The 13,558-nt window shown below is 38.3% G+C and overlaps 1 protein-coding gene and 1 long non-coding RNA gene across 3 annotated transcripts in view; both read left to right on the plus strand.

Moving 5' to 3' along the window:
- Positions 1-13,558, plus strand: part of Nfkb1 (nuclear factor kappa B subunit 1) — a 115,019-nt gene that overhangs the window by 33,936 nt on the left and 67,525 nt on the right. The window lies entirely within an intron of this gene.
- On the plus strand, positions 7-8,438 carry LOC125619794. The gene is made up of 2 exons (XR_007351387.1): positions 7-2,531; positions 3,815-8,438. It is a non-coding gene; the product is annotated as an uncharacterized LOC125619794 (long non-coding RNA).

The raw sequence follows: 13,558 nt of genomic DNA on the forward strand, positions 1-13,558 counted from the left end.
GTAAGTTTATAGTATCCTACTATGTGGATTCTCAAAGATTCAATTTTCTAGGAGCAAAACCAAAGAATTGCTTTAAATGAGTACAATTTGCCTTTGCCCCTAAGCAGATGTGTTCACATGAGTATTATAATTTTTAAAGAGCAATTTGTCTCATAGCAATAAAAGTGACAGGTTTTCAAACTTTGCCAGCATTTCCATTAAATAATAAAATCTTTTTAGCCTCAGCTAAGAAATTTTTATTAATGCTTGATCATCTTAAAAAGTTCCTATATTGCTTACTCTCTGAAACCTTAATAAGATTTTGAAACAAATGCTTGATTTGGGCTCTGTACAGATTTACGGGAAATAAACAGGTAATGAGTATATGGATTGTATAGGATGTCATTTAAGATCACGAGTTCAGATTCAGACAGTGTGACAAGCTATGTAGGATTTGAATAGGTTTACTCAACCCTTCTAAACCTCATTATCCTAATGTGTAAAAATACAGAAATATTCATAAGGTCTTCTAGGGATTGAATGAGGAATTATATATAAGTACTCTATTGAAAACTTGAAAGTCCCCCACACCCTATCTGTGCAGTACAGTCATGTGTGTTGGCCCTTCTTGGAATGCTTGGCTTCGTGATATGTTGGTGGGGTGCTTGGGTGCTCCTTTGCCATCTTCATGCTCTTCTGTTGTTAGGTGAATTAATGGAGAATGTCTTTCTCTAAATTAGGTTGAGTTTGATTTTTATAATATGGTGCCATGTTTCATAAATTGAGGATAGTTTTGTCAGTCAACAATTGGAGTTCAGTCATTTATAAAAGTTTTTATATATTCAGTAATTCAAAACCTAGACAAAAAGTTACCAACACTCTCCCCAGTAGGAGTGTGTATCCTTTCAATTTTTTTGTTGGTATGTTTTTGTTAGTAGATGTTCAACAGAGCTGTCCCTCAGCAAAATTGCAGTGTCAGGGAATTTATCTTTGGTTTTACCAGCCTTGGATTCTGTTTCTTTCCTTTTCTTATATCTATCTCACTTCTAGGCCCAGGCCTTTCTAATTTCTTATCATTGTTCTATAACAAAAGAAAAAGCATTGTGATGCTACTCTTTACCTTTCAAGTGAAACTCACCCATGGTCATGTCTTCATTTTGAGACTTTTAGTTCTAGTTATGGAATGAAAGGTGTTTTCCCTGTTAAAGGTAATAAGACAGGGAAATGCAGTGTCTTGAGTCCTCAGAAGGAGGCTGCAGTTGCATTACTCCAGATTCAGGACCAACAGGCGAAGATAGATCAATGGATGGATGGATAGATAGGAAGGGAGGGAGGGAGGAAGGTATAGTCCCCATGGCAAAATATAGACTCAGAGATGCTGGCAGCATGGCTCATTCTAAGTCCAGAAGCCTCAGAACCAGAGAAGATGGTGGTGTGACAGTCCAAGATGGTAGGCTTGAGAAACAAGGGGTAGGGGGAAGATTGCTGGTATGTCTTGGAGTCCAAAGGCTGAGGATCCTGGAGTTCTGATGTCCAAGAGCAGAAGAGGAGTATCCTACCTTCTGAGGGCTGGGTACAGAATTTTCTCTCTGCCTTTTTCTCCTTGGTGCCTGCCAACATTAAGGGCAGATCTTCCCCTCAGTTCATTGACTCACATGCCAAGCTCTTCTGGAAACACCCTGACAGATACACCCAGAAATAATTCTGTCCTAGCTCTCTAGGCATCTCTTAGTCCATTCAAGTTAACACCAAAAATGAACCATTACAACAGTCGTGGCTTCAACCCTTTACCACCTGGGTGAAAAATCAGGAGCATAGGGGGCTGGAGCTGGAGGTCAGTGGTAGAACACTTGCCTAGCATGTGGGTTCGATCCGCAGCACCACACAAAAAATAAATAAATTTTTTTTAAAAATGAGGAACACCAATAAAAAAAGGAATTAGAATCTATTCAGCACCAACAATTTGCCAGGTGTGTGACACCCAATATCACTTTTAATATTCATAACTACCCTAGTGGATAAAAATGTGTAATGCCTGTGAGGAAACTAAAGCTCGAAGAGAGGAAGTAACTGGCTTTTCTCACAGGACCAGAGGTTCTTCATCCTACAGAGGACTGTTTCGCACTGAGCCTCTTATTTAGAATGTGCACACTTGAGGTTGTGGAGGCAGGAAGACAAGGGGCCGGGACATGGGAGGACAGTGATGAAATAAGGCATGGAGAATGGGAATTGGAGAAAAGACAGGAGAGAGAGGCCGGGGTAGGTAGGGGAAGTATGCTCAGTACCAGAAAGTCCCATCCAGCACTCTTTAACACACGTGTCTGTCCCGTTTGTCACACACGTGTGTGTTTATGTGTATGTACAGCTGAAGGGTAATTGAAGTCAGCCCTGATACTGATGATAACTATGTAAGAATTATAAGAATTAATGTTATGAGAAAAGCTATAAAGTCCTGTACAGTTTTATGAGCTTTTTACTTCTCTGGCTCCAGTATTTTGTGGCTAAGTAACATTCTTGGTACTAACAAATACGTGGCATTAACTTTGTTGTAAGTTTATTGACTAATAAAAAAGTTTATATCTCCATTTATGCCCAGTCTTCATGCCTCCTTCTCATGTGATGCTTCCACCCACTCAGAAACTTTCCTGCCTCCCAGTCACAAAATAGTTCAGAACTGAAACAACTTCATGGGCATTAGACTTTCTTGTTAACCACATCTGCATCAAGGAGTTGAATACTTGATGAAAAGTGTAGTTATATGAGCAACTAATAATAAAGCAAGTCAAGTATAAATGTGGACGATTGATCATTATCCCTTTAGCCAGAGTACATTATTTCACCCAGCCATTTATTTTTATTCATTAATTCCACACATATTTATTAAGCACTTAATGAAGTTGAAAGAAAAGGAGGAACTTAGAGCTCACAGAACCTGGCCGTTACAAGTTGTCTTTAGGCCTCTCGTTGTTCGCTGAGAATTTAAAGTGCTTTTTCAATTAAATTTATTTACCTATTTATTTTAGAATCTTTTCATTAGAAAGATGGGAAAGAGGGAAAGAGAGACAATTATGAGGTCTTTTTTTCCCAGAGGTTTTCTTGCAGTGTCCCTTCTAATAGTTTTCCTTGTAAAGAATAGCTATGGGTCGGGATGGGGTTGTGGCTCAGTGGTAGAGTGCTCACCTAGCACACGTGAGGCCCTGAGTTCGATCCCCAACACCACATAAAAATAAATAAGTAAAGATATTGTGTCCAACTACAACTAAAAAATAAATATTAAAAAAAAAAGAGTGGCTAGGGGTGAACTTTCAGTTTACAAAGAGATTGTAAATCCCATTTTCCTACAAAATGTAGGCATTCAAAAAGCTGCTCTCAGTCTTTCTTTATCAGGAGGGCCTTTTCAGTTGTGTGTTTCTTTTCTGCAGTACTTTACTAAGCATCTGCTCTGTGTGAGGCTGCAAGGCAAGTAGTGACAGATTCACCTAGATCAGACTTTCTCAAATTCTACACTATTGACATTTTGGGCCAGAAATTCTTTGCTGTGAAGAACTGACTAGTGCCTTACAGAATATAAGCATCATCTCTGTTTCTACCCACTAGCATCTCAACAGTTGTGACACCAGAGATGTCTGCAGACATTTGCAGACGTCCCCTGTGATGCAAAAAACAGCCCTGTTTGAGAACCACTGGTCTAGATGCAATGTCAAATCAGTCTTAACCATACTCCTTTGTGTACCTTTTTACTTGGAAGCTGTATCACATAGAATATTGTCCATATACATGTTAGTTTACAGACACATGCTCTCTTCCCAATTATTAGCAGACATTAATTTTCAAGGTGATCATCATGATGTCTGAATAAGGAAGAAATACATAAATCTGAAATGTTCTGTATCCTGTGGTGACTGTATACCTAAAAGTTAATGTAAAAGTTCTGTTGACTGTCTGTTATAAACTTATAGAGGAGAAAGGGGAAGTGGGGGCAGGGGTTCCATCCACCTGCATGAACAACAGGAACATCTATGGATGGTGCTTTCAGGTCAGGGGAGGTCTTATGAGAGTGCCACATGCACACCCCCAGAATCCATTCCTGCAGGAGCCTCAGAAGGAAGGCATTTACATTTATTGGAGAGAAATTGGGGAGCCATATTTAGTAAGTGCACTTGTTCAGGTTTGAAGGTAAAAATGTCATGGGCCCTGCCTTTCCCTCACCTGCAGTCTCTGTCCCCCTCCAGCCTCACTCCCTGCCTCTGTGAAGCACCACCACCTTCCTTGGAGAGGTACCCAGGAAGGCTGGTGGTTCTTGTGTGTTCAATCCTGTGGAGGCTTCAGCAAGGGTCAGGGGCCAACATGAAAGTTCTGGAACTGACCGGCTTGGGAGCTGCACAAACTAAACTGCACTTTATAGAACATGTAAATATATAACCCATGTAGGTGACTCACTGATGCCTAGATTTGATGCCTCAAGTTAAACCATTTTAGAACCAACTCTAGGGCCATACCCAGGTCCTTTATTTTCTACTGGAATTGTGCCCCATTCATAAAACTCTGTTGCAGATAAGCGGGGTGCAAGCTAGGCTTAGACACCCTCTTGCCATGTTAACATTGTTTCTAGAACTTGGGCTACTGTACTATGTGGTGGTATGTATGTTTCTTTCACGTAGCTGAGAGAAAGAATCCCATTTAGCTTTCTAATGTTGCATGCAAGTATTTCATATTCTTTTTACAAAATATTTTAAATTATAAAATATTTCAAGCAAGGGCTGGGGTTGTGGCTCAGTGGTAGAGTGCTCGCCTAGCACGTGTGAGGCTCTGGGTTCCATCCTCAGCGCCACATAATAAATAAATAGCTAAAATAAAGGTATTGTGTCCAACTACAACTAAAAAAAGTAAATATTAAAAAAATATTTCAAGCAAAAAGGAAATTTAAAAACTAACAACAGCTATCTTATGCCACATTGTAGACTTAATAGATATGAACATTTACCTGTATTTATTGCTTCTCTCTCTAACAAAACATAATTGCATCTAAGGCCCCACCCATCTATTACTTGTCCTCCTTCCTTTTCCGTAGGTTAACTACTCTATGAACGTCTGAGTTATTTTTTTTTAATATTTTTACTACCTAAGCATACATTGATAAATATTGGCATTTTGAAGAAAATTAATTTTTGTTAGCATCAACTCAAAATTTCGATTATATATGATGGCTTCTTTTTGGGCCAGATGAGTATTAAAACTGGATCCCACTGAAGATTAAACAGTTCTTGCTTTGCTCCTACTGATTCCTCTTTATTATCTGGATTAAAAACAGTTTCCTTCACTGTGTGGAGTTTATGCTAACTCTTAAAGCAAAAAATAATAACCAGGAAAAAAATCTAGAGAAAGAAACTATGCAGACTAACTCTTATAGCTTTCCCTATTTTAAGAGGTTTTCCTGTTGTTAAACATGTAATATTCTATTATATTGTCCTATAAAGCTTCGCTTTAATGTTTACTCAGGTCTTATTTCATCATGGAACTCCTAATGGGGGAGGCTGGCAGAAGAGCAGGAGAACCTCCTCTAGGCCAAGCTTGTCCCTGCCTGTCTTTGGCTCAGCAAGGAGTGCCAGGGGAGACTCATCGCCCTCTATTTCCCGAAAGTTGTGCATAAAAAAGTTTAAATAAAACTGCCTTCCTTTTTACAGAGGTGGAATGAGGCCAAGTAGAGTAGCCCCGTGGGGCTTCAGAAACTAATCTCACTCCCATTCTCGGCCTCTGTGACATCCTCCTGCTTGCCTCACTGTGCAAAACACACATCAACAGCGGTGATTTTGTTTCCAAGATGCAAATAGCTAACACTTGGAATTCTTATTTTCTCTTTTGTTATAAATATCAAATAACAAGGGACTTGAAACAACTTATATGTACTTATAAGTGTACTTATATTTTATCAAATATTTTCTAAAAGCTGCTTCTTACATGTTTCTTTCCCTGAATGTTTTATATTGAGCGAAAGACATATATTGAATGTTTAGTTCAACAACAGCTTTTTTATGCCCCTTCCACCCCCCACCCCACCCCCATATCCCCCCGATTAAAAAGAAAATCTATTCTCAGTACCTCTTACTTAAAAATCCTGAATGTCAAGTTTCTGTCAAGGTCAAATGAAGACTGACTGATCTGCTTTGGCATTTAAGGATATCACATATCTTTGCATAACCTCCCTTTCCTTTGTATAGACTTGTCTGATTCAAGAAGTTTTCCATTCTGAGGATCTGGTTGAAAAACTAATTTTGAATAACTCAGTCTGACTCAGTTACTTAAAACACCAGGAGAGAAGATCACCAATAATCAATGCATAAGGAACATAGATCATACATTTATTAGAATTTCCATTGAGACCCTTAAGTTGTTCATTGTGTGCATATGTTAATAAGAGAAAACAATCCTACCTCTTATGTACATTATATATAACATGTACTCTGTAACTCATACAGAAAAAGATGCCTAATGAAGAGAAGAGCTTTGTAACTTGAAGTCCACAGACCCTTTAAGTGGTTTCTGAGGGCCTTTGGACTCCTAAATTTATATGCAGAGTTTTATATCTATGTGTATGCATTTTTTTTCTGGGGGAAATGCATGTAACTTTTTAAAATCAGATTTTCAAAGACAAACATGGTTAAGAATTAATGCCATAGGGTACATGTCACTTTGACTTTTTGATAGCAGCAAATTTTTTAAAAAAATGATCTCTATAATGTTTCTTACTTTTTTCTTTTTACTTTAAAATTTTTAATATCTGCATGTTTGTATTTTCTGTCCATTTTAAGTGAGTTGAAATGCTTTAGGTTGCTCAACACAAAAGTCAATAAAGTTTCCCTTCAGTGTGCCAGTTGATAAAAAAGATATTGATGAAAAAGAAGTAAGACCAGTGTCAATAGGTGGAAAAGGTGAATAGGCTTTACTACCCTCCCCCAACGCATACCGACTAAGCATGAAGTTAACTATGATTAGGGGTTAAAGCCAAAAGAGAGAAGATGGTTATTTCACAGATATTCATTGAACACTGTGTATCAAGTATTACTCTAGGCAAGCAGATAGAACCTCCCATATATAACCACATCCTAGACTTCTACATAATATTTCTTTTAACTAGTTCAGGAGTTTGCATTTGGCTCCTAGAACAAAATATTACCTTGTCAAATGTTTTTGAACATAGCCCTCTAAATCAAAATCACCATTATAAACTGGAGAAAGCTGCTCCTTAAGAGAAACTTTACTACAGATCATAACTATGAAAATTAACCCTCATAAATTATTAGGAGATCCACAGCCTTCTTGAATTTGTGAATTGTCTGAATTTTAAATTTGTGGTTTATCAGTACTGGCTTGGTGACCTTCTGTTGGCTGTTTGCATTTTTCTTGCCTCTATGTTTCCCCGAATATGATTGTTCCTGGGATCATTGTTTAATCTGAAGCAACTTTCTTCGGATGGCTTGTACTAAACCCAGTGGTCTTCATTTGAAGATTACATAGTGTCTCGCTATTCTATTCAGCAATCCTGTTTTTATTAAGTTGCATACAGGTAGTTCTTTTCAATAAGGTAAGGTGGCTACACAGAAGCACTAAGGTCCTCAAATGTCTGCTGCTGCGTCCCCCACTGGAGACAACTTGTTTTTCAACCCATCTGCGGATCTAGAGGTGATGCTGAAGCTTTCCTGTGGTCTCCATCCTTTCTCTCACTCTGGTGGAATCCTCCTCTGGTGGATTCCAGAGCAGAGTCCTTCAGCCCACCTTCCCTTCCTTGAAGTCTCCTGGAGGTAAGCTGGAAGATGCATGCAGACTTGCACAGATAGTGCCTTTCACCTTTAGGTCCCCATCCACCCCACAGAATGATTATTTACAACATCCCATTTAATCTCAAGGGCAATTCACTGAGAGAGCTTCTGTGATCCTCCTTTTATCAATGAGGAAATGGAAGCCTGGAGCAAGTGAGGAAGCCCCCCGCCCCAATCTCCAGCCTCCAGCCTTTGGGGGATGCAACCTGAGGTTTTCATTCAGGCAGTATGAGATAAGAGCCCACCCACACTCTTACATACCATAGAACACTATTAATTATCATAATATTAATGATTTGTCTCTTGCAGGGTGTCTTTTAAATTTGTGGTTCTCAATCATGGTGTGTATCAGAATCATCCAAAAATATTTTTACAGAGACACCTAGGACATACTCTACATGTGCTGAACCACACTAGAGTCCTGTAATTCTGTGATAACTTCTAAGGACTAGGATTATTATATAATGATGACATATAACCACAGATCATTAAAGAGACTAATCATGACATAAGCATGAAATAGAATGGTGTTTTTAAAAAAATAGTAATTATAAACACTCCAAATATGACATTGAAAACTGCTTATAATCTAACACTAAGGAAAAAAGCAGGATTCCAAATTAGTTACATTAGTTTTTTTTTTAAAAAAAGAGCTTTTATTTTAAGAGCTTTTTTCTTAAAAAAAAAAAAAATCACATGGGTTCACCTTTAGCTGATTTACCCATGAATTAAATTAGTTGAGTGACATCGGACTCTGCCTTGAGTGTCAGGACGTTATACTGAAGGGAGAAAAATGTGAAGCACACTCAATAGCTATGCTTACCAGCTGTTTTAGTTGAGGGTGAGAGATGATGGAGATGTAGAGCTATATACACTGATTTCATCACAAGATCCACAGGACAGTGCAGTCTGGTCTGTGGACAGCACTTTTAGGGTTAAAGCATTGGCTTTGACATCAGTTGGTTGAGGGCCAGGCATACTATTGATTCTTGGTTTTGCCATTTTATTAGCAGTGTTACTAAACTTGGCTAAATCTTAGCTTCCTTATCTGCAAAATTGACAAAAACGAAATCTCCTTCATGGGATATATGTGTAAATTGAATAGTCAGTGCATGGTATATAGTAAGCACTTAAAAATGACGGCTGTTTCTGTTTTTATGTACCCAAATACACTAATGTGAATATTGAAAGACAGCTTTATTGATTGATTTATGGATTCATGGAACTATCTGAAAGTTATACCATATCACTAATTTCTGACTTTCAGAAGTAGCACATGATGTCTTAGGAAAATCTCACAGGTAGCCCGAGGCTAGAAAGGAATTTATAAATTCTTATTATATTCTTCAACTGTGTTCTCTTATGCACTATACATATGCTAATTTCAACAAGTATTATATTATTGTCCTAGGGCTGCCATAACAAATTACACAACCTGGGTCCTTTTTTTTTTTTTTACTAGAGCATCATAATTATATATAGAATTTGTATTCATTTTGACGAAACAATAGGTGCAAGAAATTTGATTTCCATCCTCATCCCCCTCTTTTCCATCCCTCCTCCCCCTCCTATTCCCTCTCTTCTGTTCTGTTGATCTTCCTTTCACTCCTTTATCTATTTATGTTTGATTGGTGTTTTCTACACACACACACACACACACACATACACACATATTGATTTTCTGAGTCTGGCTCTTGATTTTCTGAGTCTGGCTTGTTTCACTTAACATGATTTTCTCCATTTCTATCTCTGTTTCCATTTCCCAGAAATTGCTATTATTTCATTTTTTTGTGGCTGAGTAAAACTCCATTGTGTATGTATACAATTTCATGATCCATTCATCTGTCAATGGTCATCTGGGTTGATTCCTTAATTTGGCTATTGTGAATTGTGCTGCTATAAACATTGAGGTGGCTGACTCACTGTAGTATGCTGACTTTAGTTCTTTTGGATAAGTACTAAGGAGTGGGATAACTGAGTGGTAGTTCCATTGCTAGTTTTTTAAGGACTCTCCACACTGCTTTCCGTAGTGCTTATATTCATTTATAGTCCCACCAGCAATGTATAAGTGTACTTTTCCTCCACATCTTCTTCAGCATTTATTATTGTTTGTGTTCTTCATACTTGTCATTCTGATTGGAATTAGATGAAATCTTAGTGGAATTTTGATTTGCATTTTCCGGATGACTAGAGATGTTGAACATTTTTTCATATATTTTCTGTTCATTGTATTTCCTCTTTTGAGAAGTTTCTGTTTAGTTCTTTGGCTCATTTATTAATTGGGTTATTTGATTTGTTTGGCATTAAGATTTTTGAGTTCTTTATATATTATGGATATTAATCCATAATCCTGTACGAAGAAAGCTGGCAAAGATTTTCTCCCATTCTGTAGGCTCTCTCTCTTCACTTGTTCCTTTGATGTACAGAGCTTTTTCGTTTGATGGCATCCCGCTTATTGATTCTTGCTTTTATTTCCTAAACTTTATGAATTGTATTGAGCAAGTCATTGCCTGTATCTACATGATGGAGTGTTGACCCCTTTAAAGCAACAGAAATTCATTCTTCCACAGTTCTGGAGGCTCTAGGTCCACCCTCACGTCAATAGGGCCATGTTCCTTCTGTGGACCCTAGGGAAACTTACTTCCTTGCCTGTTTCCAGTTCCTGATGGTTGCTAACAGTCCTTGGCATTCTTTGTCTGTATCACTCCAATTTCTGCCTCTATTTCCATGCGGTTGTTTTCTCTCTGTGTGTCTGTTCAAATCTCCTTCTTTCTCTTACAAAGACACCAACCAATGTTTGGGGGATGGGGGCACCATAATTCAGTAAGACCTCACCTTAAATAATTACATCTGCAAAGAATCCACATCCAAGTAAGGTCACATTCTAGAGTTCCAAGTGGACATGAATTTAGGGGGACACTATTCAACCCATTACAAGTGCATACTGGTATTGAGCTGATAAACCATTAGTCCTGAAGGTATGGATAATGCTTATTTCAGCCCCATGACATACTCAGTAAGAAATTTACATGTATCCATGTGGTGTTCCCTTGTATGTCATTTTTATTTATTTAGGAAGTAGTAGAAAATCTTTTTAAGTTACAGGGGTTTGCCAGTTTTACCAGTGTTTTATTCTATTTAAGAAAAAGAAATCCCAACGCTATTTCCTCATTGAGTCAATGATGGGTGCTAGTAAATGTCTGACAACTAGCTCAGGTAGGAGCCCTACACACATACACACCCCTACACATGTACACAACCTGATTTATAACACCTGTCAATTTTCTTGCATATTTAATTTTAAGATATTAGTGTGAATTTAAGTGGCTTGCAAAATTCCTGAAAATGTAACCTTTGACCCTTTTGAGCTGGTCAAGCTATTTCCAACATACCACTGCAAGATTTCATAAAGAAAACAGATATGAGATTGCATCCTAGATATTAACCCAATGATCAGTAGTCAAATCAAGAGAAGATAATAAATTACTTCCTATAGGGTTCTGTTCTGATGTGTTACATAATGTAATTACCAAGGACTTTGTAGGATCTGAGTAAACCAATTAAGTTGCTGAAGTGGAGACATCTGTTGTAGAGTAGTTAAAAAGAGCTGTGGTTTAGTGGGCAAAACACCATACTTGAAAGCAAAAGCTAGATCTTACTCCAGATTGTGCCACTTGCAGACTGTGTGATCTTCAACCACTTGCTTAATCTCTTCAAACTTTATTTTCCTCATGTATAAGTGGAAAATAAAAATATCTACCTTGCAGGAAGAGTCTAGGAATAAATGAGTAATTTACATGCAATTAACTAGCATAGTTCTTGGCATGCATATAGCATTAGATGTTCATTCAGGACATATTCATATTTTTAATTTTTAAAAATCATGAAGAATGCCTGAAATGTGATTGTTAGTTCCATAAGAGCAAGGAATTTCGTCTGTTTAATCTCCAGCACCTGGAATGATGACTAGTGTATACAAGGTGGCCAGTGGCTGTTTGCATATTGAATAAATGCTCAGTGGGCAGAAAGCAGTGAGAATCCTCTTCCTATAAGCAGCACTGCTTCTGCCATGATGTGACTAAGGAAGAAACAGATAGCATGATATGATAATACCAGGTTGTAACTGGCAGCAGCACGAGTCTTCAGCCAGGCCCCCAGGCTCTCTCCAGGTGTGCTCCATGTGCTCCCATCTCCCCAGCCTTCTTTTCCTGTTCCTCTCCAACCTTACTTGACTTGTAGTGAGGACGGCCATGTCTTAGTCCCAACTCAGACCCTACAACTCAGGTCTTAGACATATCACCAAACCTTTTCTGGGTTGAAATGGCCTTTTCTGCCTCCATTTTTCAATCCATTGGAAAAATGATAAGCTGAGATAAAAACCAACAAGGAGACATAGTTGTTTAAAAAAGTGAAAATTCCTGGGGAAGAACTAAGTGACTTCTAACTCCACTAAATTCAGAGCTGAAATTATACAGTTTGGCTTCTGTGGTATGGGCTTCACCTGCAGCTGGGAAGGTGGCCCTCGTGGCAGCTCTAGGCTCACCTGGAGAGCACCTGTATTATATGTCCAAATGCAGCAAAGAGTCTGCTTTCCTGGAAGCTGAAAAGAGGTTTGAGAGATCTGAGACTGGTGTGTCTAGGTTCTGGTTGGTCTGGGTTGTTTGGCTACCCACCTCTCAAAGTAACACTAGAGATAGGGAACGTGGGGCCAAGTGACTTCCTTAACAGACATTCCTAGGCTTTACCCCTGATTCTTGAAGTGGGCTTAGCTGCACCATAAACATGTGGGCTGAATTGGGTTGTGTGTTCCAAGCAAGAGATCCGTGTACTGGTAAAATTCAGAAGTAACATCAAATGATTTCTCTCTCCCACAGTCTCCTAAGACTTCCAAACCTTTTTCGTTACTGGTTGTGTGATCCTGTTCTTCCTCTCTGGAAAACATCTTCTTGGTGCTATCCCCAATGCATGACTTCTTTCTTTTTTCTTTTTTTAAGTAAGAACTAGTTTTTAATTTATTTACAAGTATCACCTGCATTTAACAAAAATTCAAGTAATTACAAAGAATAGTGAAAAGCAACTTTCCCTTTTATCCAAAATCCCTGTCTTCCCTGGAGAGATGCACCATTACAAATCTCTTGAGTAGGCTTCCAAAAATACTCCACGCATTTACAAGCTTGCATGCATATGTGTATTCTTGTAAGCACAGGTGTATTATATGTCCAAATGCATACCAAACATAAACAGTAGGCATATGTATATGTACCTAAATTTTATAAATGTATAAAATATTCCATCCCGTGATTCTTTCACTTAATGGATTTTAAACATTCTTTAGAATCTCATAGACATCTAGGGAGGTGAGATTGCAAAGTGATTAATAGAAACCTCAAAAGGCAGGCTACCCTTGGTTCAGATTCAGCTCTGCCCTCTTACTAGCTGTGTAGCCTTGGGCAAGTTGCTTAACTTCTCTGTGCCTCTGTAAAAAAAAAAAAAAAAAAAAAAAAAAAAACAGCATCTACCTCACAGTATTGTTGTGAAGATGAAATGAATAGTACTGTAAAGAGCAGTGCCTGTCCCATGGTAAGGGTTCTGCCAGGTTTGAATATCTATCTTATTCTTCATAATGACTGTGTGTCATTTCATTGATCATATACAGCTTCTCATTGCTGCTTTTGTGCACAACATCTTTGCCAGCCTCTGAATCCGTCTCCTCTTCTCTCTTTATCACGGACATGCTCCAAAGGCCTGTCATGATAATCCTG

The sequence above is a fragment of the Marmota marmota genome, unplaced genomic scaffold (assembly GCF_001458135.2).
Source record: "Marmota marmota marmota unplaced genomic scaffold, marMar, whole genome shotgun sequence".
Lineage (NCBI taxonomy): Eukaryota > Metazoa > Chordata > Mammalia > Rodentia > Sciuridae > Marmota > Marmota marmota.